A 21,999-nucleotide genomic window follows, 5' to 3' on the forward strand; every position below is an offset into this window, starting at 1 on the left:
GGTGGGGGGCGGTGAGGCTCTCTGCCTTGTCCCCCCTCGTTATTCCGGTCACAGTTTCAAATCGCCTCTTGGGAGAATGCTTCCCGGACTGGCTTCTGTAACAAAACCCAAGCCCTTCTCCGCCATCGTTTATTTTCTGTATAACCCTGACCGCCACCTGAAATTATCATGCTTATCACCAGGTTTATTTGCTTCTTCTCTGTCTCCCCAGACAGAACATTCTGCCCGGAGCGGGAGCCGGTCTGTGTCCCTAGCCACAAAACCTTGGCCCAGCACAGCCCTGGCCGTTGGCTCTCGGTAAGGGTGTTAATGGACTCCTCCCTGTATCCTCTGACACCTGCTGGCACCGTTGGGCTCTCGGTAGATATTTCCTGAATGGAGAGTCATTTTCCTTGAAAGAGAAGGTAGGAATCCCTCTGGCACCTCAGGCCTTCTCCCCGCCTCTTGCCATCTGCCGGGCTCCCTCCTTCCATCAACGGCGCCTCCCTCCACCGTTTTCCTCCAGGCGGAACTGAGTACGCACCCTTCCCCCACTGGGCTGTGTCTACCAAAGGCCTTGACGCCCCCACCCTGGGCCCAGGCCAGAGGCACAGCCGAGGGCCCACAGTCAGGCCCGAGATATGAGAAACGAGAGACCCAGGGCAGGACTGGCGTCCTGGCTTGGAGCTGGGTTCAGAGTCCGGTCCCAGGGGCGTAGGAGACTGAGGGGGAGCCCGCATTGGGCATGCAGCGTCAAGGAGGGGATTCCAGGGGGAACCCCTGGGGACAGGAAGGAGGGGGCGGGGGGGGTAGAAGGCAGGCCTGGCACCTGTGGACAGAAGCCACTTCTTCAGTCCACACAGCTCTCTGCAGTGGCTGCCCCTGGCTGCATAGACACATCACCGGGAACTCGCAACTCCCGGGTGCCTGGGAGCCCCCCGCCCCGCGCCCCCTCTGACCAATCGCTTAGACGTCACGGGGAGCTGGCCTCAGTGTCTAAGAGCGGCCCGGGTGACTGGAAGCCATGCCCCGGGGCTGAGAACCGGACCGTGCTGGGGACCCCGGAGGAGCGTTCCCGCAGCCCTGAGCTCTGCGTCCTGGCATCTGTCCCCCGGGGCCGGCAGGATGCTGGAGGTGTCCCCGGTGGGGGCTTAGTTCACTGTAAATTCTAAATCGAGAGCCACCGCTTTCTTCCAACACGTTGTTGTTACTTGTTTTCCTCTGTTCCCAGGGGCAGGAAGTAAGAAACTCACCTGCTATTAAGCCTGAAACCCCCTGGATCTAGGGGCGGGGGGCTCAGAGGCTGCCTGCCCCCACCCCAGTCCTGCTCCTCTCTCTTCTGCTGTGACCCCTAGAGGGGGCCAGGCACAGGCATCCGGGACGGGCTGACAGAACCCTCGAAAGTCCGTCCATCCTCAAAAACTAACAGCCCCTCCCTAAAGATGAAAATGTGCTTCCTTTTCATTTTTCGTTTTGTTTTTTTTTTTAAGTTTAGTTTTTACTTTGCAAGAGAGAGCGCACAAGCTGGGGAGGGGCAGAGAGGAGGAGAGACAGAATCTCAAGCAGGCTCTGCACCATCGGCACAGCCCGACGCGGGGCTCGAACTCACAAACCGGGAGACCACGACCCGAGCCGAGGTCAAGAGTTGGGTGCGTAACCGACCTAGCCACCCAGGCGCCCCAGAAATGTGTCTCCTTAAAAGCCACTCTCTAGAATATTCTAGAGAGCCAGCTTCTGTAATGACCACCTCCTGAGCCCTCGTCTGGGAGGCGTGTGAGGCAGCGGGTCGTACCAAGGATGCGGGGGTTGGATGTCTGTCGTGGGTCCTGGGATCGAATCCCGCCTCCGCTTCCGAAAACCAAGTTCCCTGTGAGCTAGATTCTTCCCGTCGGGCTGTGAGGACAATATCAAGGGGAGCAGCGGGGATCCCAGGGAGTGCTTCAAACGTGCTGTTTGTCGTGCCCACCGGGCCGATTGCAGTGGCCGTCGAAGGGCTATTCGGAGCCGCCTCCGAACGTGCGGGCGGCTCGCCCAAGACCGGGGAGGGAACCCACTCCCTGTGGTGGGAAACTTCCGGGGTGCGAGTCAAGCTATCAGTCACACTGTCTCACCCGCACACCCCACATTGTTCTCCTCATTTGCAGCGGGAATCTTTGGGCTAATTATAGAAGTGAAGTAATTACCAGGCCGGCCGGCTCCACACAGTGTAATCCGTGAAAAACGAGTTTACCGTGGTGCAGGGCGCCTCTGCTCCCCGGGGGTTCGAGAGGCTCCAGACTGTGGCTGGTGCCTGGGTGGGGAGGGGGTCCTGAACTCTCCGGATGGCCCTGTTCTCACCTCCCTCCGAGGTCTTGGCTCCGCTGGTGACGCCTGGGCTGCAGACAGACCAAAGGCTAAAGCTAGATCCTGGAGAGGCCGTTCAACTTTTCCTGGGCACGTTGTGGGGGGTCTCGGGTGGCCCCAGCTTCTCTCTAGCCCGGCCTGGCATTTGTCCCCCCGCTGCTCCGCTGACGCCCTCGAAGACATTGCCGGCAAGCTTTCCCACCGGGTCCCCACCGGCCCTCAGAATCCTTCTCAACACGGTCCCAGCAGCCCGGGGATCGGTGAGGGCTGGGGTCTGAGACGAAGGCGGCCGGCCCGGCCCACCTCACGTCTTCCAACCCTGAGAGAATCCAAGACGAAGGCTAACTCTGGTGCGAGGCGGCCCGTAGCTGTTTACGGGGAGCCCCCCCAGGATCACTCCTTGGAGAAGGCTGGAGCACTCAGCAGAGGGAGGAGCACTGTCTCCCCCCGCCCCCCCCCCAGACTCCCGGCCTGCTGCCTGGGTTCCTAAGTCACCCCCTCATCAACCCCCCACGCCCCTGCCCCAGAGTCTCGGTGCCCGTGGGGGGGGGGGGGACGGGCACGGCAGAGGCGCAGATGGCCTCAGGTCAGTTCACCGCTCTGTCACCACAGTAACCTGGCCCCACGTGGGGCTCGAACCCACGGACCGCGAGATCGTGACCTGAGCCGAAGTCGGACGCTCAACCGACGGAGCCCCCCAGGCGCCCCTGGTCTGCGCGTTTGCTAACAAGCCCCAGCAGCCGGTGGTCAGGGTTGGTTCCAACTCTCCAGCTTACAAAGTACTGCCTTGTGCTTAGCGTTGTGTGTGGCACCAGTGAGCCCCCAGGCTGGAGTCCGGATGGTTAATTGCCGGAGAGGAGGGATCGGGTTTTTCAAAGCACATCTTTGGCCCCCCCGATCGACGTGCAATCTCTTATCCCCGCTTTAGGGAAGAGGAAACCGACCCTCGGCATTACCTCGTTCAAGGTCACCCGGAAGGCCAGCAGCAAGGTGGGGCCCTACAACTAAGCCGTTCTATTCCACCGCCCAGAAAATCCTCGCCGCCACTCTTGGTCTAAAACACTTGTGTCTGTGCCCCCGGGAGGCCTGAGACACCACACGAAAACCTTAAAAGCTTCCCTTTGGTCGGACTTATTCGGGTCTCTGCGCTGATGCACATTAAGCAGGTTGCAGCCTTGGGGACCTCCCCCTTCTGCTGCCAGGAAGCCCAAGTCCCTGGCAAGCAAGGATTTGTATGTATTTATTCTGGTCCGCGAGCTGCAGCAGGCCCGGGCGATGGGGGGGACTCATTTTCAGCCGTGACTGTGCCCTCTCTGCTTTTCTCTAGAGCTTTCTCTCCCAGCCTGAGTGGCTGACCTGCCGTTCACCAGGCAGCGAATTAATTACGTGCGGGCACCGCAGACTGTCAAAGAACGAGGAAAAGCAATTTTAGAAAAGAAACCCCTTTTTTCTCGCTTGGTGGCTTTCACTGTGGGAGAAAAGGACCATTACGAATTACATCAGAGCTATTCTGGGGCACTGGGCGGTGGGAGGGTGGGAGGGGGGTGCTGGGAAGGGCCCGGTCTCCGCTCTCTGAGCTGGTCCCAGGCCTCAGGGCGTTTGCTCTGCCCCAGGCCCACCCCCCAGGGAAGAGGGTCTCGCGCCCAGGTGTCCACTCAAGACCCTTGAGTGGAAGGGTCCTGTGTGGCCTCTGTCAGATCACAGGATGCCAGGGAAACCCTGAGGACGATCCAGCACAATTCCCTCATCAGAAGTTGGGAACCTGGGGCCTCTGAGAGGGGAGGGGCTTTATCCAAATTCACATGGCCAGACAGGTGAGGGCCTGGGGCCTGGCCCCTCCTCTCGGGAGTGTCCCTTGGCCCCAGAGGTCTGGGGAAGGAACAAGCATCACAGGCTGGGTCCCCTGCAAACCGAGGAGCGATTTAGCACAGGGGGCTGGAGTGGGGTGGGCCGGGGCTCTCGGTAGACGCCTCTAGCAGGGTGAACGGTGACCCCCAACAGATGTGTCCACGTCCCGGTCCCTAGAACCCAGGAACTTGACCTTCTGTGCACATGCGATCAAGTTAAGGATCTCAAGATGAGACATCATCCCGGGTTATCCGGGCGGGCGCTAAATCCAATGACAAGTGTCCTCATCAGAGAGAAGAGGGAAGGCACAGGGGACAGAAGGCCACGCGGCCGGGGCCAGAGGGTGGAGGGGTGCACCCACAGGCCCAGGAGGGCCGGCCGCCAGCCAAGGCTGGAAGCGGCAGCAGGAGTGTCCCCTAAAGCGCCGGGAGGGGCCGCGACCCTGCCGACACCTTGGTCTCGGACCTCTGGCCTCTGGGCTGGGAGAGAATGGGTTTCTGTTGCTTTAAGCAGCGAGCTCGGTGGCACTTATTTATGGCGGCCTCAGGACACGGACGCACGTGGCTCTGTCCTGACGAGCATCGGGCTGGGCGACAGCCCAGCCCTGCCAGTCCCGCGGGCGGCTCCGGGGCCGGCCACACCCTGCAGGTGGCCCAACCTGGCGGGGGGCTGGAGGGCTGGGCCACGTGTGTGCATTAGCCGGTGGGTCGCGGGGCCCGTGGACAGGCTGTGTCCTGGACGGAGGGTGGGTCTCACTGCAGGGGCCGCGGGGCCACCGTTTCCTCCACGGAGAGGCTGATGAGCCCACCTGCCCCGCAAGGAGGAAGCTCCTATTCGGCAGAAGAACGAGGACGAAGCGAAAAAGGCCTCGGCGGGAAGAAGGAACGGGGCTTGGGGCAAACACAGCAGAAGCCTGGCCGTCTCCCTCCGCCGAGAACGTTCTGGAAGCCGGGGAACCGAGCACCAGCAGCACCACAGAAAAGGGGGCAACGTAGCGAACGAAAGAAAAAACAAAACGGGTTCAGCTTCGGCAGCGAGGAGGGAGTCCCCCCTGTCAAGACGCGGGCCTCGCGGGCGGGCGTGACTCTGCCTCCGGGAAGGCAAGACTTAGCTCGAGACTGTCAGGGCCCCCCGTGGAAGGTGCCCCGCAGGCAGGCCGGGATAAAGGTGCCGGGAAGGGACTCGGGCCGAGATCCAGGGGCCCCCGGGTGCGGGGCCGTTCGGACAAGCTGCCCTCACCCCACGGCACGTGTGCAGAAATACTAGTTCGGGAAAGATGCCCGTGAGATCTTAACACGGGGGCGATCGGAATGCACGGAGCTCGATCACGTACGGAGGAAGGCGCCCAGCTCTGTCCCCGTGTGTGGGAGTGAGAACGAGTGCCGGAAACACGCGTCCCCACCCTCCGCGGGACCTGCTTCTCAGCCCCCCCCCCCCTCCTTCCTCCAGGCTCCCACGCCGCCCGCTCAGCCCTGGCCCTGCTTCTGGAAGCCACCAGGTGAGGCCGGTCTCTGCTGCCCGCCCGCGCCTTCTGCATGGGTGGCCTGGAGCCCCTGACACAGCCCGGCGTCCCCCATCGGAGCGCCCCCCCCACCCCGCTTTCGTGCAGTCGAGTGGACGCGCAGGCGCATTCTGGCCACGTGTGTTTACGGAGGAGGAGACGTGTGGGCCACGGGGTGGGCGAGCTGCCCGGCACTTTCCGCAGCGGGGGCGGCGGGCGGCCAATGGCAGTGACCCCTCTCGCTTTCTGTCCCTTTCCTGATGAATGCCGCGCTTGAGCCCCGGGTCTCGCGTGTTTTGACCGTGTCCGCCTGTCCCTTGCTAAAGTGCACGGTTCAAGCCCTTTGGCCATTTTTCTATCGACCTGTCTCTCGTCGGCTTTTTTTTTTTTTTTTAACGTTTATTTGTTATCGAGAGATAGACACAGCGTGCGAGCAGGGGAGGGGTAGAGGGAGGGGGAGACCCAGAATCCCCAGCAGGCTCCAGGCTCCAAGCCGTCAGCCCAGAGCCCGACGCGGGGCTCAACTCACAAACCTCGAGATCGTGACCTGAGCCGAAGTCGGTCGCTTCACCAGTGGGGCCACCCAGGCGCCCCAGGAGGTGACTTAATACGGGGGGACTGTGGGCAGCCAGCACTGTGTCAGCGTCCATAGTCACTGTGCTTCCCGCCTATGCTCTGGCAGGGGACCCGCCCCCAGCGGGGGCCGTGGCTCCAGGACTCTCACTAAATGCCCGCTGTCAGCCGCACGCCTAGTGACCTGGTGGACACTTGGCCAGAGCCTTCACTCCCGTCCCTCATTTGACCCACATTGCTTCTGCAGGGAGGCGCTCCAAGCCCTGTGGGACAGGCGAGGACGCTGGCCAGGGGGGACAAGTGGCCTGAGTCCTGTTCTCGCCTCCTGCGCCCAGGTCCCCACCCAGGGACAGCCGGGGCTTGTGGGAGCAGGTGTAGGGCACGCTGCAGGAGGGGACAAGCTACGGGAGGGGATGAGCTGCAAAGAGGGACAATCTTCAGGAGGGGATGAGCTGGAGGAGGAGACACTTTACCGCAGGAGACGGGCTGCAGGAAGGGACACACGATCGATGTTGGGAGGGGGCATTCAAGGATATGGGTGCTGGCTGTGGGCTCAGAGGCTGAGGCTTTGCTTCCAGAAGTTTCTAGACCTTGCCCAGGTCCTGGGCTGGTCTAGGAGAGCCTGGTAGAGTCCGGCAGGGGGAGGGGAGTCGATCTCAGCCTCTGAGCAGGGGAAGGCGCTGGAAGCCGTCTAGGGATCAGTGGACACAGGCCCCTGGCTGAGCAGGGGCAGGGGCGGTCCGGGGTTCACCTGGCAGTGCTCGCGAGTGGAAGGATCTGGCTCCCCCGTTGTGGGGAGGGAGACATTTCTGTGCAGTCTGACAGCTGGACCTGCTGTCCCCGGGGAGGGGACCCCGGCTGGGGGGCACGGGGCATGTGAGAGGTGGAGCTGTGGCCCCGGGTCAGGCCGGCCCTCCCCCAGCACCCCCGCCTCCCGGGGCAGCGCCCCGGCGGGGACAGGAGCTGTGTTCCGGAGGCCCAGCCGGTGGAGGCAGACGGAAAGGGAAGGAAGCTGGGCCCGCGGGGCGCAGTGGGCTGGCTGCGGCGTCACCTGGGGGCTTGTTGAACTGGAAGTGACAAGCTCGAGTGAGGGAGCAGGTGGCAATTTCTCCAGCTCCCTCAGACAGGAAATCTGTCCAGCGAGGGCTGGGCTCTCGCGCTTTCGAGAATCGAGCTGCCCGGGGGAGGAATACGGAGCCCCTGAACTCCTCCTCTGCCACGGGGCCCGGACCAAACATGAGGGGGGCGGGGGGTCACGGGAGGGTCTGCGCGGGGCGGGGCGAGGAGAACACCCCCCGTGGAAGGTTTAGAGAGCGGAGGCCGGCCTGGAACCCACAGAGGGTCCGGTTGACCCTCAGCTCCCGGCCGGCGTCCCTCCTGACCCTGATGTTGGTGACAGTACGCAGGCCGGAGGGTGCTGACCTCTCCAGGTCGATGGCTTGCGGGCCGTCCCCAGCCGTGTCTGGGCTCAGGGAGGGCGCGACAGAATCCCCTCGGGGGAGACGCTGGCTGGTGGGACCCTCGGGGCCCCGTCAACCCGGGAGCAGGTGTGAGGAAGGAGTTAACACCACGAGTCGCCCGAGCTCCGCGCCTCCCCAGGAAACGGTTTCCTTGCAGAGCGGATGTAGCAAGTGGGGTCTGAGCCCGTGGACCCTGCACCACCGCCCCCAAGCTCCCGTCTGGCCCCCAAGCCTCTGCACCTTCGCCCTGCCCTTCCACCTGCTGGAGCCCCTTCCCCACAGCTGTCAGCTCCGTCGTCCTGTCTTTCCCTCCGTGGGCCCCAGCACGGGGCCAAGCCCGGAGCAGGTGCTCAAGAAACACCAGCTGGGTGTCTCGGCCTGGGTGGCTCGGTCGGTTGAGCGTCTGACCTCGGCTCGGGTCACGGTTGGCGAGCTCGAGCCCCACATCAGGCTCTGTGCCGACAGCTCAGAGAAGTCCTCAGGCTGCCCCAGGTGACATGACTTGTAAAAGGACCTAGAACTTGTAAAAGGTCCTAGGATGTGAGGACTCAGGGTGTCCCAGGCTCTCCCACAAAGCACGAGATGCCCCCACCAGCAGTCAGGCTCGCCCCCCACCTCCAGCTGGTCCCTGCCATGCTGTCCACACCTGGGTCATAGAAGGGCCCGTGTTTGGAGGAGGAAATAATGGATACGACCGCCCCCCACCCCCTGCCGTTCACCAGGGCTCTCAGACTCTCCCAGTGGACACGGACCTCCAGCTGGTGCTGTCATATCATGAGTCAGCACACAGAGAGACCCCAAGAGCCTGGGCTGGGGGTCCTCGCCCCCACGCCTCACAGCAGGCGGCCGCAGCGCACCCTCGGGCACACGTGCGTTCGTCTCCCTCCCCCAGCGGGCACGTCCGCTCCCCAGGCGTGGACTAGGCCGTGATGATGATGACAGTCTCAGGAGGCCATCGTGAGGGACACAGATTCGGGGCCGACCGAGCCCTGTGCCCGGGGAACGAAGCCCCGTAAGAAAGAGGCACGTGTTTCCAAACGCACGTGCCCCGGAAGCTGCTTTTCGGTGAATGTCTGGCCAGGGGAAGGGGAAGCTCAGAAGCGCCGACTGGAGGGGGCGTCCCTTCCCTCACTGACGTAGGAGGCTCCCTGAGTCCTCCTGCGCGCGGCCCCCAGCCCAGGCCGGGCACACAGGAGGCCCTCACGGGGTGACCGTCAGGCAGTGGGACGGATGGATGGAAGAAATGCACACGTGGCCCGAAACAGCTCAGGGAGAAGAGGCCGGCCCAGCCCTGGGGGGACGCCGTGGACCTGGGTGCAGACCTCATATCCAGCTCTCACCGCGCAAGATCACAAGCCTCCCGGGAGCCCCGGTTTCTCCGCCTGTCAAATGGGAACGACGTCCCTGCCTGCCTGCCTCCCTGGGACGTGGGGAGGTGTGAACGTCAGGGGCAAAGTGCGGTGCGCTGTGCTGGGGGGGGGGGGGCGCCATCCAGGCAGCTGGGCCGCAGGGCCCCGAGTGCCAGACGCCAAGGGCGCAGGGGTCTCGGGTCCGACACCTGCCGAGGAGGCGCACACACATCTACAGACTTTTCGAGCTCAGTTGGGGTCGGCCGGGATCGGGCTGGGCAACCCGAGACTCTTGCGAACGAGTCCCGAAGAGCCTCTGGCCAGTGTTTTGTGCAGGGAAGCTTCCGGAACCCTCCTTCTCCCCCTTTCCGCTCCCAGAGCTCAGCTGAGACCAGGGTCCCCAGGACATCGGGACTGTGGGTGCTGGGGGGGGCGGGGGGGGGCGGCAGGACAAGGCACGCAGGGGAAACCCACGACTCCCAATGTTCCAGGACGTGGGCAGGGGGGGACGGCTTGCTGGGCGAGAGGCTGGCGGAAGAATCAGGGAATTTCTTCAGACCAGACTCTTCCCGTACCTGGAGCTTTAGGTATTGCCCCACTGCGTTTCTGGAAGCCCCAGGGCCCCAGAGCCCCCCCCCCGCCCCGCCCCTGGCTGTGGCAGACTGGCCAGATGGCACAGCCCTGGGAGGGGGGGTCCTAGAGAGCCAGCTGCCGCAGGCTGGGCCCCTGGGGGTTCTCACCGGCTCCAGGGGTACACCAGCGACCAGAGGGCGGGAGAGGAACACAGCCAGCTGCGGCCCTGCTCACCACACTCAGCCCCAGCCCAGGCCCTCCCAGGCCCCCTTCTTTCCAGCCCCAGCTGTGGGGGGCTGGGTGGGCAAGAAGGCCTGGGGTCCCGGTTTCCACAGCAACCACAACAGACGGGAGGACTCGGGCTCCGGCTCTGAGGGGTGGGGGCTGCCTCTTGGGACCCAGCACTGGCTGCCCTCTTCAGGCCCTCGGGGTCTTGGTCCTCCCACGCTGTGCTCCTGCCCATCATTCTGACTCCTGGGACAGTGCTCTGCGGCAGAGCAGCCCAGCTGGCCTCCGTTCGAGCCCCGGGCCCTGCATCCCCGGCGACAGGCCCTGGGGAGGGACCTTCGGGCCTCAGGGTAGGCGGATACAGCAGATACAGCCTGGGGCAGCGGCGGGATCTGCCGGGGGGGGGGGGGGGGGTGCCGCGCACCGTGAGTTGTCTGGGCAGCCGCCCGGGACCCCCAGTCTGGAGCCTGGGCCCCCGGCGCAGGGGGTGAGGCAGCGCGGACGGCGAGTGTAGACCGCATTCCCAGAGGGCAGGCCGAAGGAGGGAGAAGAGAGACACAGGGGAGACTGCGGATGTGGGGGTTCCCCTAACGGAGGCCCCAGAGCAGACAGGGCTAGAACATAGTGGATGGGAGTTCGGTGTGCCCGGGGGGTGCCCCGCCTGGCCCCGGGGCCTCCCCCCTGCAGCCAAGCAGCCTCACAGCGCGAATAGGAGAGACTCCGCATGGGGCTGGGGCAGGGAAGGCAGAACCCGCTGGAATCAGCCCCATTTGCTCTTGAATGAGAGAAATGGAAGCAAAATGAAGCGGGGCCCCGGGGGGCGAGGCGAGTCTGGGGGCCTGGGATACCCCGCCCTCTGCCAACCACGGCCGGAGGGCCCCAGGGCACCCCCCCCCCCCAAGGCCAGCAGCGGCTTCCAAGACTCACCGGGATTTCCCCGACGCAGTTGGCCTGTTTCTTTGAGGCACTGGACAGTTGTCCTGCAGAACACTCAATTTATCCGCGAGCAGCGGTCGGCCGAGCCGCCAGCACCTTTCCTGCCGGCTCTCGGGCGGGACGAGCCACACGCAAGGGCCGCGGCGTCGACGCGCTCCGTGGGGACCCGGGTCGGTCGGAGGCTCCTCTGGGGACGCCTGGGAGGCACGTGGTGTAGGATCCTGTTCTCGGTAAGGACGGCTCGGGACAAAGGATCCTGGAGCGGACCCAAAGAAACAGGGAGGTGGGAGTTGCACCGCGGCCTGCGGGTTCCAAGGCTCCAGGAACAGGACGGGGCTGGGGTCATACGGGATGAGGGGGGAGCGCCCGCCTCAGCACGCAGGGGTCCCCGTTGCCCCTCCGGACACTTGCCCGCTCTGCCCGACCCCGGCCACGGGTCACGCGGCATCCCGCGCCCCCGGGCCTCCCTCCCTCGGCCCACACGGTTTTCCCCACCCGGGACGCAGGTGCCGACCCTCCTCCTGCCCTGAGGAAGCCCCTCCTCGTTCCAGGGGCTGATGCTTTTATCAACAACACGCATCGAGGCAACCGATATTTATTGGGCACATGCTCTGGGCCGGGCTCGGATCTAGGAAATGAAACTTTGCTACACTTTTCAAATACCGGCGTGAAGCTCAGGACTGTGCCTCCATTACCCCACCGAAGGCTCCAAACAGGCCCTTTTTACAGATGAGAAGACAGAGGACCAGAGAGATTAAGACCCTTGCCACGCTGATACGTAGCGATGGGGCCTGTGCTCATGTCGGCAGCCGCTTCCTGCTGGATAACCGGGGCCAAAGGTCACATGGTCCTTGCCTTCCTGGAGCCCAAAGTCGGCTGGGGGGAGTGACATTAACCAAGCAGTCCCATTGCTTTCGGGGGCTGCAAAGGAGAGGGACACGGAGCGTCATCTGTCGCCGGGGATTACCAGGTGGGTGAGATCAGGAAAGGCTTCCCGGAGGAAGCGGTGCTTGAACTGAGGTCTGAAGGTCAAGCCGAAACTAACCAGGCTCGGAGGAGAGAGAACTGACCCATCCTCCTCATACTAGTCATCTTTCAAGGCCCAGCCTGCCTCCTCCAGGAAGTCTTCCTTGCCCTCTCCCAGGCTGGGCTACCACACTACAGCTTTGCACCTGTCTCTGGGGGTGGCCGGTGGGGTGGGCTGAGGCCAGAGGGCAGCACGGCAGGGACCCATTGGGCTCATGGTGCCAGCTGTGTGGGCCGAGAGCCTGAGCCCCCGGGAGAGGCAGGGAGAGCCTCTGTCCAGGCAAGGTTTGCAAACGGAGGAAGCAGGGGAACAGGAATCACTGAGCCACAGCCTTCCCTTCTGGAAGAGGGCTTTCCCCCACGACACCCTGTCCTTAGCTTGTACCCCAATTGCACGACGTCTAGCACCTGGACAGGCAGGGGTTGCCTGGCCACCAACAGGAAGTGGCACTTGCTCCGGGCATTGTCACTCCCTCCCCGTCCCTGTCTGTAACTCAGAGCAAAGGCAGCATGAGTCCCGCCATGTCGAGGGACAAGGCGGCTCTACCAGGGCGTCCCAGGCAAGGCCCGAAGCTGGGGGGGTGGGGGGGGTGTGTCCTTGACCCCTCTGGCACCAGGAAGGTGAAACAATAACAGCGGAAACCGATCCCGAACTCCCAACGTCGTGGCGGGGATGGCCGGGAGCCCGGGACCGCCCGTGTGCACAGCCCCGCCAGCCGGGGACCTTGGGTCTGGTGCTTTGTGCCTTTGCCCTGGTTTTTCCATCCTCAGAAGGGGCGAGACGATCCTAGTGCCGTCGTGGGAACGGAGGAGTCAGACAGAGCCCGTCCAGCCCCCGCCACGGTGTCTGACCCACAGGGACGCTCAGTTCGTGGCGACCATCGCCATTCGTGGTTTGCTCACAGGCTCAGAAGGTCTCACTACGTGTGTCGCCAGCCAGCCACGGTGCCCCGGGATGAGCCTGAGAAACCCAGGATGGCAAGAAACGGGTCTGGACTGTGGCCTTGCGTGGCACGTACTATTGTTTTGCGAGTGGGTGGGGAGGATCACCCCAGGAGCCTCGCGACCACCAGCCGCCGCCCCCGCCCCGCACAGGTCGGTAGGGCCAAGCCACACTTCTGGCCCCGTCTGCAAAAACCTCGGGCAGAGAATTTCGACTCCGATGGCCTCCTCCAGACTTCTCACAAACAGACGCAAACCCCCTCCGGCGGAATTCACCTCGGAGCCAAACAGGACGGTAAAATGCCAAGAATGATGAGCTAAGTCTTCTGAAGGGACGGGACCAAATACACGAGGAATCAGGGCACCACGAGTAAGAACCAGCAGAAACCGCGTGCGGCCAGAGCACTTTCCGGCCGCGGAGTTATTAGAGGAAGACACCCAGCGCGTCTGTTTGGTGCGACTAAGGAAACAAAAGAGGGGAGAAGTGAAAAATGTGAGTTGAGAGCGAGAGGTTCTAAAAATGACTCGGGCGGATTTGAAAAAGAACCAAATAGAATTTCTAGAAATGAATAAAACAGCAAATTGTGTAACTCGGTGCAATCTCTCTGGCAAGCGACTTGGCATCATCTCGTAAATGTGGAGCTGAGCGGAAGGAGTCGTTTCGTGTCAACATTTTTGAGAGCATCTCTTGTCCACGGGCACCAGGGGACCGTGCCAGAATGTTTCTGGGAGCGCTGTTTGTAATGGCAAAATCCACAGACAACAAAACTGGAAAGAAAGAAGGGAAGGAAGGAAGAGGGAGGGAGGGAGGAAGGGAAGAAGAGGGAGGGAGGAGGGAGGAAGGAGGGAGCACGAGGGAAGAAGAAAGGAAGGAAGGAACGAATGAAGCAAGGAACAAAGGAAGGAACGAGGGAGAAAGAAAGAACTTTCTGAAAGGCAGAAATGCCCAGTTCTGGGAAGAGCTGGCTTGAGAAATAGTGAGCTCCCGTCGCTTGCAGGAGGTGCGCTGAGACCGCCGACTCCTCGTGACTATGTATGCTGTGCTCTGAGGTCTCATTTTGTTCGAAGGTCCTAGGAGGTGCCTGATCACAGGGCCCCCGTCTGATTTCTGTCCCAAGATCCCGGCTCTGGGCCGGACGCAGGAGCCAGGCTCCGTGGATGTTGAACGAGCAAACTAATGAATCAATCAACGAACAAATGAACTGAACGAATGAAACACCACAGTGGCTGCGGTCGTCCTATTTCCCTCCCACGCGGTCGGCCCTGCCCCCCACCCCCCAGCTCCCGGGAGCCCCGGCCTGCCCTCGCGTCTCCCAGGTGACGTGACTCACGCGTTCCCTGGGCCGTGGAAGGCATCCAAGTCGTGTAGGTGTTTGGCCCTGTACGCGGAGCCGGCCTCCTCGGAGAAAGGGAGCGCCACTCCCCTTCTTCCCCTGGTCACGTGCCCTGCCCTCACCTCTCTGAGCTCTCAGCCTGGGGGGACCGTCCCCTCTCCAGGGTCAGACAGGCCTGTGGGCGCCGTGTCTGGGCCACATCTCGCTAGGGAACGGGTCCAGCTCTCTGCGCGTCAATCCCCTCATTTGTGAACTGGAGGGAAAAGGTAGGTCCCTCCACAGGCTGCTGTGGGCATCCGTGCAGTTTTATGGATGAGAAGGTTCTAGGGGCGCCTGGGTGGCTCCGTCGGCTGAGCCTCCGACTTCGGCTCAGGTCACGATCTCGCGGTCCGTGGGTTCGAGCCCCGCGTCGGGCTCTGTGCTGATGGCTCGGAGTCTGGAGCCCGTTTCCGATTCTGGGTCTCCCTCTCTCTCTGCCCCTCCCCTGCTCATGCTCAGTGTCTCTCTGTGTCAAACATAAACAAACATTTAAAAAAAATTTTTAAGGGGCGCCTGGGTGGCGCAGTCGGTTAAGCGTCCGACTTCAGCCAGGTCACGATCTCGCGGTCCGTGAGTTCGAGCCCCGCGTCAGGCTCTGGGCTGATGGCTCAGAGCCTGGAGCCTGGTTCCGATTCTGTGTCTCCCTCTCTCTCTGCCCCTCCCCCGTTCATGCTCTGTCTCTCCCTGTCCCAAAAATAAATAAAAATGTTGAAAAAAAAAATTTTTTTTTAAATTTTTAAGAAACAAGTTCTATGGAAAGACGAAGGCCGGGACCCAGGCGCGGGGGGCATGATTCCACCTTCCAGCAGGGCAGACCCTGTTCTCACATTTAGTTCTCACCCAGCCCGATGAGCCCAGCACTGTGTGCTTTACGGCCGAGCTGACAGGGTCACAGAGGCGAGGACCAGGCCGCCTGGCAGGGGAGCGGAGCTGCGTCCCTACGCGCGCCCGCAGGCCCTGGCGGTCGGACTCGGCCACCCCGCCCAGCCCCTTGGGTCCGGACGCTGTCACCTCTAAGAGCCACGGGCTTCCCAGCGGATTTCAAATGACAGGCCGGTGGCGTCGAGGGCCGTCTGCCGAGTGAGGCAGGCTTGGGTTCGAATCCCGGCCCACCGCTGGGCTGTGTCATTCTGGACCCACCTGCCCGTAATTCCCAACCCTCGATTCCCCAACCACGGCTCCTGCCTCGGCCACGGAATCGAGGGAACGCCATGTGACCGGAGGTCTTGAGTGCGTGGGGCTTGTGCTCGGGTGGTCTCCCGCGAGGACATCCTGGACCGAGCGCTGGCCCGAACCCGACCGCAGGCAGGAGCCGAGTCCCCGGAGAAGCCGGCCAGGACCAACCAAACCGCGGCTGACCTGCAGACCCCGAGCGTCAGGGTCCCCCCGTAAGCCACCAGTCGGCCTCTGCGCTTTGGAGCCTTCATCCACAGGACGGGGACACGGCCGCCCACGCCCCAGGGCTCCGGGAGAACGAGGGGACACTCCCGAGTTGGCCGGGCCTCCTGTGGGCCCCCCGGCTTCCCTGCAGGAACGGAGCCCCAAGAGCACCTGACGACTCCGTCTCCCCACACGGCCACGACCGTGACGTCCTCAGGGCAGGGCTGGCCTGACCCGCATCTCAGTGCCCGGCGCCTGGCACAGAGCCTGGTGGGAAGACGAGACCCCCGGGACACGTCTGCTGCTCTCCTTCCCCGGCTGGCTCAGGGGTGTGATGACGCCCGGACGGTACTGCCTCTCACGGCCCTTCACAGGGTCACTCCATCCGGGTGCTGAGTGACCGTCCTCCCCACCGCAGGTGCGGGCACAGGTGCGCTTTTACGCGAGAAATCGCGGGAATCCTGACGGCCAGGTGCATCTGTGACGGCCACGCTCAGGCTCGGAGACGCTGGGGAGGGTGTGGCTTCAGAGAATTAGGGAGACCTTTAAGTCCAAGACCCGGGGGGGAAGCAAGGACTGGGCTCGCACCCTCTGCACAGACCCCCTTGTCACCCTCAGAGGCCCCAGGGAGCAGGGGCCAGGGCGGTGGACGGAGCCCCCGCGCAAAGGACCAGCGAGGAGCTGATTCGAAGGGTCCTCTGCCGACCGGGCATCTGAGGGAGGGGACACAGACCCCGAGGTTCCATGGGGACCACCTGGTTCTCTCCACCCTTCACCGCTTTATGCACGAGGAAGCTAGAGTTCCAGAAGGAAACCACACAACACGGTGGAAAACTCAGCTCAGCCAGAGACAGACCACGCGGGACCCAGGGGTCCACCGGGTTGGGCCAGCCCGGCTCCCCGGCAGGGTGGGGGGGTCCCTGGAGGCCGGCCTGCCCACTCTGAGCGTGAGGGTGGCCATAAGGGAGCCACGGAGGCCTGCCTTGCCGGAGACACAGCCTCTGCGTGACCTTTCCCGGGCTGCCGGGAGGGGCCGAAGCGTCTTCCCAGACCCGGGACGCTCACGCACCGCGGTGATAGCTCCGTGTCCGGGAGCTGGACGCCCTGTGATTCCAAGCTGGGAGCACCTCTCAGAATTCCGTCCGTGAACGTCACCACCAAACCCATCACCGCATCTGAGGAAATCAGACCCTTCGGGGTGAATTGAAGCAAAGAAAAAAAATTCCGCACCTCTCACGTGCCCAAGCGCTCGGCCAGGCACGCGACATTTATCTTAAATGTTTAAAGCGTTTTTTAAAATGTTTATTTACTTATTATTGAGAGGGAGAGAGCACGCGAGCAGGGGCAGGGCAGAGAGAGAGGGAGAGAGAGAACCCCAAGCAGGCTCCACACTGTCAGCACAGAGCCGGACGCGGGGCTCCAACTCACGAACCTCGAGAGCATGACCTGAGCTGCAACCAAGGGTCGGACGTTTAGTCAACTGAGCCACCCAGGCGCCCCCCTAGGCATGCTACATTTCAACAAACGTCCTCTTATGAGACACGTATTATTACCCCCATTTCACTGATGAGGAAACGGAGTCCGATAAAGGTGAAATTACCCCCATTTCATTGATGAGGAAACTGAGTCCGATAAAGGTGAAATAACTCATCTGGGAATCGGTAACAGGATCTGTGTCCTGCTCAACTGTCCATTCGTGTGTGCGTTGAATCATTCGTTCAGTATTTAAGGGGTATCTGGCCCCTGCCGGACGCTCTGGGACCTGAAAGTCCATGCCCTCGGCCTCTGTATCGTGCTGCCTCCCAGCCTACGGACTTCTTGCTTCGTTGCACGTTTGCTGAGCACCTGCGATGAGCCAGCACCCAGGCCGGGGGGCACCGCCCTGCACTCGAGGACATTGCTCTCCAAAGCCGCAGAGGCCGCCGCAGGAAGGATGGGTCCACGGGGCCCCTGCAGCTTGAGAGGGTGCTGGTGGCCTGGCTGGCGTGGAGAAGGTGCTTAGCAGTTCGAAGCCCAGAGCGACGGCAGAGTCCTTCTGGTATCCGGTGCACCAGGACCACCAGCCTCGGCTTGCAGAGCTCATCATCACCTCCCGGGGCAGCCCTGCCCTTGCCGAGCCGCTCAGACGCCCCTCCGCAGGGGCTCCAGCCCACCTCCCGTGCGCCCACAACTGCACGCGCCTAGAATTCGTCCTGCGTGAGTGTTATCTGGAAACTTCTACCAGTGTTTGAGTCTCGTGGCCGTGAAAACCTCTACCAGTCGCAACCTACTCTCTTGACTTGTCTTTATGTAAACAGGCTCACGGATGGTCCCACGACGCGCGTGAGCAGACGGAGGCTCAGAGGAGCCACGTAACTTTCCACTGGTCACGGAGCCAGAAGTCGAACCTAGACAGCTGGTCCCGTGCTTGAAACTCGTTCGCTCGATTGTTGGCCGTCGGTCCCAAGGCCCTCCACGGCGCACTCTCGGGGCCACCAGCGAGCTGGAGGGAGAGAACGGTATCCCCACCCTCTGGTTCCCATGGACCCCCAGGAACTGGGTGAAAACCATTGTGAAAATATCGAGTGTCTTTTGCTCACTTAATGTTATGGACGCCATCCCGAAAGATGAAATGATAAATTTTGACCTGAGATCATATAGAAATATCACACTACGCACTGGGGTTTGGAGCACACTGAATTATCATTGTGAAGAAAATTGCTGAAAAGAATATTACGGTATTTCGGGGCGCCTGGGCGGCTCAGTCGGTTAAGTGACGGACTTCGGCTCGGGTCGTGATCTCACACTTTGTGGGTTCGAGCCCCGTGTCGGGCTCTGTGCTCACAGCTCGGAGCCTGGAGCCTGCTTTGGATTCTGTGTCTCCCCCTCTCTCTCCCCCTCTGTTGCTCATGCTCTGTGTCTCTCTGTCTCTTGATAATAAATAACCATTAAAAAAATTTAAAAAAAGAACATTACAATATTTCAATTAAAACTATCAAAATGCATGGGGAAAAAAATAAGCAAAATGAGCAAAAACTCATTATCCTTCCCAAAAGGAGAGGCAGAAGGAAGGACATTGGCCTAGGACCTAGGAAGGACACTTGGTGCGACCCTGCCGTGAGCCAAGGGCTGGGTACACAGCAGCGGAAAAGCTTCCGTTTCTGACTTTAAAGAGTTGACGTTCTAGACGCGCATTCAGCCACTGGACCTACGGCCACAGCCGCATGCGACGCTCTGTGAGGGGAGCACGTGGCTTCCTAGCTGGAAGGTTACAGGGACAGCCTTTCTAATTTGTTTTAATGTTTATTTGTATTAGGGAGAGACAGAGAGTGAGTGGGCAAGGGGCGGAGAGAGAGGGAGACACAGAACCGGAAGCGGGCTCCGGGCTCCGAGCTGTCCGCACAGAGCCTGACCCGGGGCTCGAACCCGTGAACCGTGAGATCGTGACCTGAGCTGAAATCGATGCTTAACGGACTGAGCCGGAGGAGGCCCGACAGCCTTCCTGATAAAACTGACATTTTAGCTGGGACCTCAGGGACTTGCGGGACAAAGCAGATGGTAGCCGAGAGGGGATCGAACGAGGCATCTTGGAATATAAATAAACCTGGCGTGTGTGTGCGTGCACGCGTGAGCATCCGGACGTCTGTGTGTATATCCTCCTGTGTGTGTGCGTCCAGGTGGCTGTGCGCAGATGTGGCCGCGTCCGGAAAGAGGACGTCGGGGACGCTCCGTCGGTGCCCGTTCTGAGGTCGGCGCGGCGTCCGGCCCGAGCCCCCGCTGTCCCGTCTGCCGGCTCCGCCCTCCTGCTCCCCTCAAGCCGCAGGTGGCCACTGGGGATTTGGTTTCTGCAGACCCCGCGGGCCAGGGAAGGCAGCCGGGGTTCTTTCTGAGGCTTAGCCTCACATTTGGAGGTTGGCCTTGAGATGTCGGGCGCTTAGCAACCGCCTCCCGGGCCGGGCCGCCTCCACGCCTCCGGTCGTCTGCGGGCCCCGGGGCAGGCCCGGAGGCGTGTGCTCCCAGGCCGGCTGAACCCGGGGGGCCTTTCCAGGGGGGCTCGGGGTGACCGCTACCGGCTCCGCCAGAGGCACGGTGTGGGGGTGCCTGGAGGGCCCCCAGCTCCCCTCCCACACCGCGCCTCCCCACTCCCCGCTCCGTCCCAGGAGCCCCAGCCGGGGGGCGGAGGTTGGCTTTTGCGACCCGGCCAGCCCTTGGTTTTCTCAGCTCTGGGCACAAGCGCCCCTCGGGCGACGCCGGACCTCCTTCCCCCTGGCTCTGCAGGAGCTCGCTGACCCCCGTTGTCACGTCCAGATGTCCGGGTGTCTCAACACCCAGCGCCCAGGGCCTCCAGTTCTGCCAGACTGCAGGGCACAGGACCAGGGGACCAGGGCCGGTGGCCCCCTGCCCTGCCCATCACGCCCCGTCGGTTTTATCCCTGGCAACCTGCAGAGTCTGGGTGCCTGTTCCGTGTCGTCGGGATTCCAAACCAAAGCTCCGGCAAGCGGGGGGGGGCTGTGGCTGCCGCGGCTGGGGAGACGGTCCTCACGGCCAGAGCTCTCCGGGGGGCCCCGAACGGCCTCCAGCCGTTCTCCACTTCCTCCCTCCGTGGCCGGGCCTTACTCGGCGCGCACACACGGCCTTCCACGGCTGGGAAGCGTGTCCGGGAAGCCGGGGGAAGTCTCAGAGAAGACGCGGACTGGCCAGCTGGGGTTGGGTCCAGCCCCGAAATCATCTCAGGGGCTGGCTGTCAGCAGGAGGAGGAAGCCCGTGACCCATGGTCTCCCCAGGAGCACCACCCTGTCAGCCTGTTCTCGGTCCTTCTGGATGCCTCTCCTGGGTCCTTTCTCAGGTTTCACAAGTGGGCTTCCTCCCAGCCCGCTGCTCCCGACTGCCTTCTGCTCGTGCCCCCGTCCCCTGCAACCAGGACGCCCCCCGCCAAACCCACCCCTGCCTTCCCTCCCCGCCCCACCCCCCCTGCCCCTCTCATCCTGCAAATCCTCCCCGGCCCAGTTCATACACCACCTCCTCCAGGAAGCCTTCCTCAACACCTGTTCGGAGCTCTCTTATTCCTCAAGCCTTACTCCTCCGATCCCCCCTGCTCCTCCCCACATGCTCTGAGGCTTGAAAATACAGCACGCAACCCACTGGCCCAGAGTTCCCGATGCTTGAGGGGAGACCTTGTTCCCCGCCGGGGCCTGGACTGGCCCTGAGTTCGCTCACCCATTTTTTTTTTTTTTTTTTTGGTGCCGCCTCGGTTTCCATTTGGTCCTGGAGAGGCCACGCGAGAGAAGAGAAGGCGCCCTGGGCTGGGCGGAGGCCACCCGGAGCCGGCCCCAGACCTTGGCCTCGTTTGTTCCGGATCGAGCAGCTAACCACACGCGAGCGGCAGTTCTAGGCGCCGAGGATGTAGACCTACGCAGAACAGACTCCTTCCTCATGGCGCCGACCTTCTGGTTTGGAAAGATGGGCAATAAATCGTAAGTGAGTCGACGTTTACGATGCGGATGGCGCCAAGTGCCGCGGAGACGAGACGAACACGGAGAAGGGCGCAGGGGAACGCGCGCGGCCGGCCATCCACCCGCCCGTCCTGCCGTGCACCCAGCCGCGTCTTACCAAGCACCACGCAGAGCCCGTTGGGGGTGAGGGGTGCGCACACGGACGAGATTCACCGTGGTGCAGGTCGCCGAGTCCTTCGACTCACCCGGCTCAAGTAGAGTGCCGCGAATGGAAGGGAAACTGCGGACGGTTCTGACCCCCGAAGCCCTGCCTCCCGGAGGGGGCGCTTGGCGGGGCTCTTAGTGGATGAGTAGGAGCTCACCCCCGAGGCTGGGGGGAAGGGCCTTCGAGGGAGAGGGAAGGGCCAAGCTCCGAAGCCCGGAAGAATGTGCCGCTCTCGGGTCGCAGGGCATCATCCGAAATGCCTGCGGGGCTGCCTGAGACCCTGATGGGGAAGCAGGCAGGGGCCAGATCATAAAGGGTCTTGTGGCCCACGCCAAGGAGGTCGGGCTTCATGGAAGGGTAGTGGGGGAGGCACTGAAGGGTTTAAGCCGAGGAAGAGCGTAGAGACTTTGGAGGGCCACGTGTCAGCGCGCCGAGCAAGGCGGGGTGGGGGCGGGGTGGGGTCACAGGAGGGGTCTGTCCTGGCCCAGGCAGGACACCGTGGCAGCTGACACTAAGGCCGCGCGGAGGGTGGAAGAGAGGAAGAGAAGGGAGGGGTTGTTGGGAAGGAGCCCGGCCCTGTGGGTAACAAGCAAAGCCAGGCGCTGAAAGGGGGAGCCGAGGGAAAGAGGAGGTCGGAGGGTAGAGGGTAAAATACAAGCCAGGGGCCGTGAACGGTGACGCTCCTGTCGTTTGTCCAGGAAGAGAAACACAGAAGACCCCTGGTTTCTGCACTATCTCGTTCTCCAAACTCTTGTTCAAGGTCCCCTCGCTCCCTGGGGGAAGGGGCGGGGGGCTCTGCTCCCTCGACCTGCCCCTCTTTACTGCCAACACCCAGCCTTTTTCTGGGGCCT

This window comes from Lynx rufus, unplaced genomic scaffold, assembly GCF_022079265.1.
Source record: "Lynx rufus isolate CCGP_SWC_20201006 ecotype Redwood Valley unplaced genomic scaffold, mLynRuf1.p SCAF_7, whole genome shotgun sequence".
Classification (NCBI taxonomy): domain Eukaryota; kingdom Metazoa; phylum Chordata; class Mammalia; order Carnivora; family Felidae; genus Lynx; species Lynx rufus.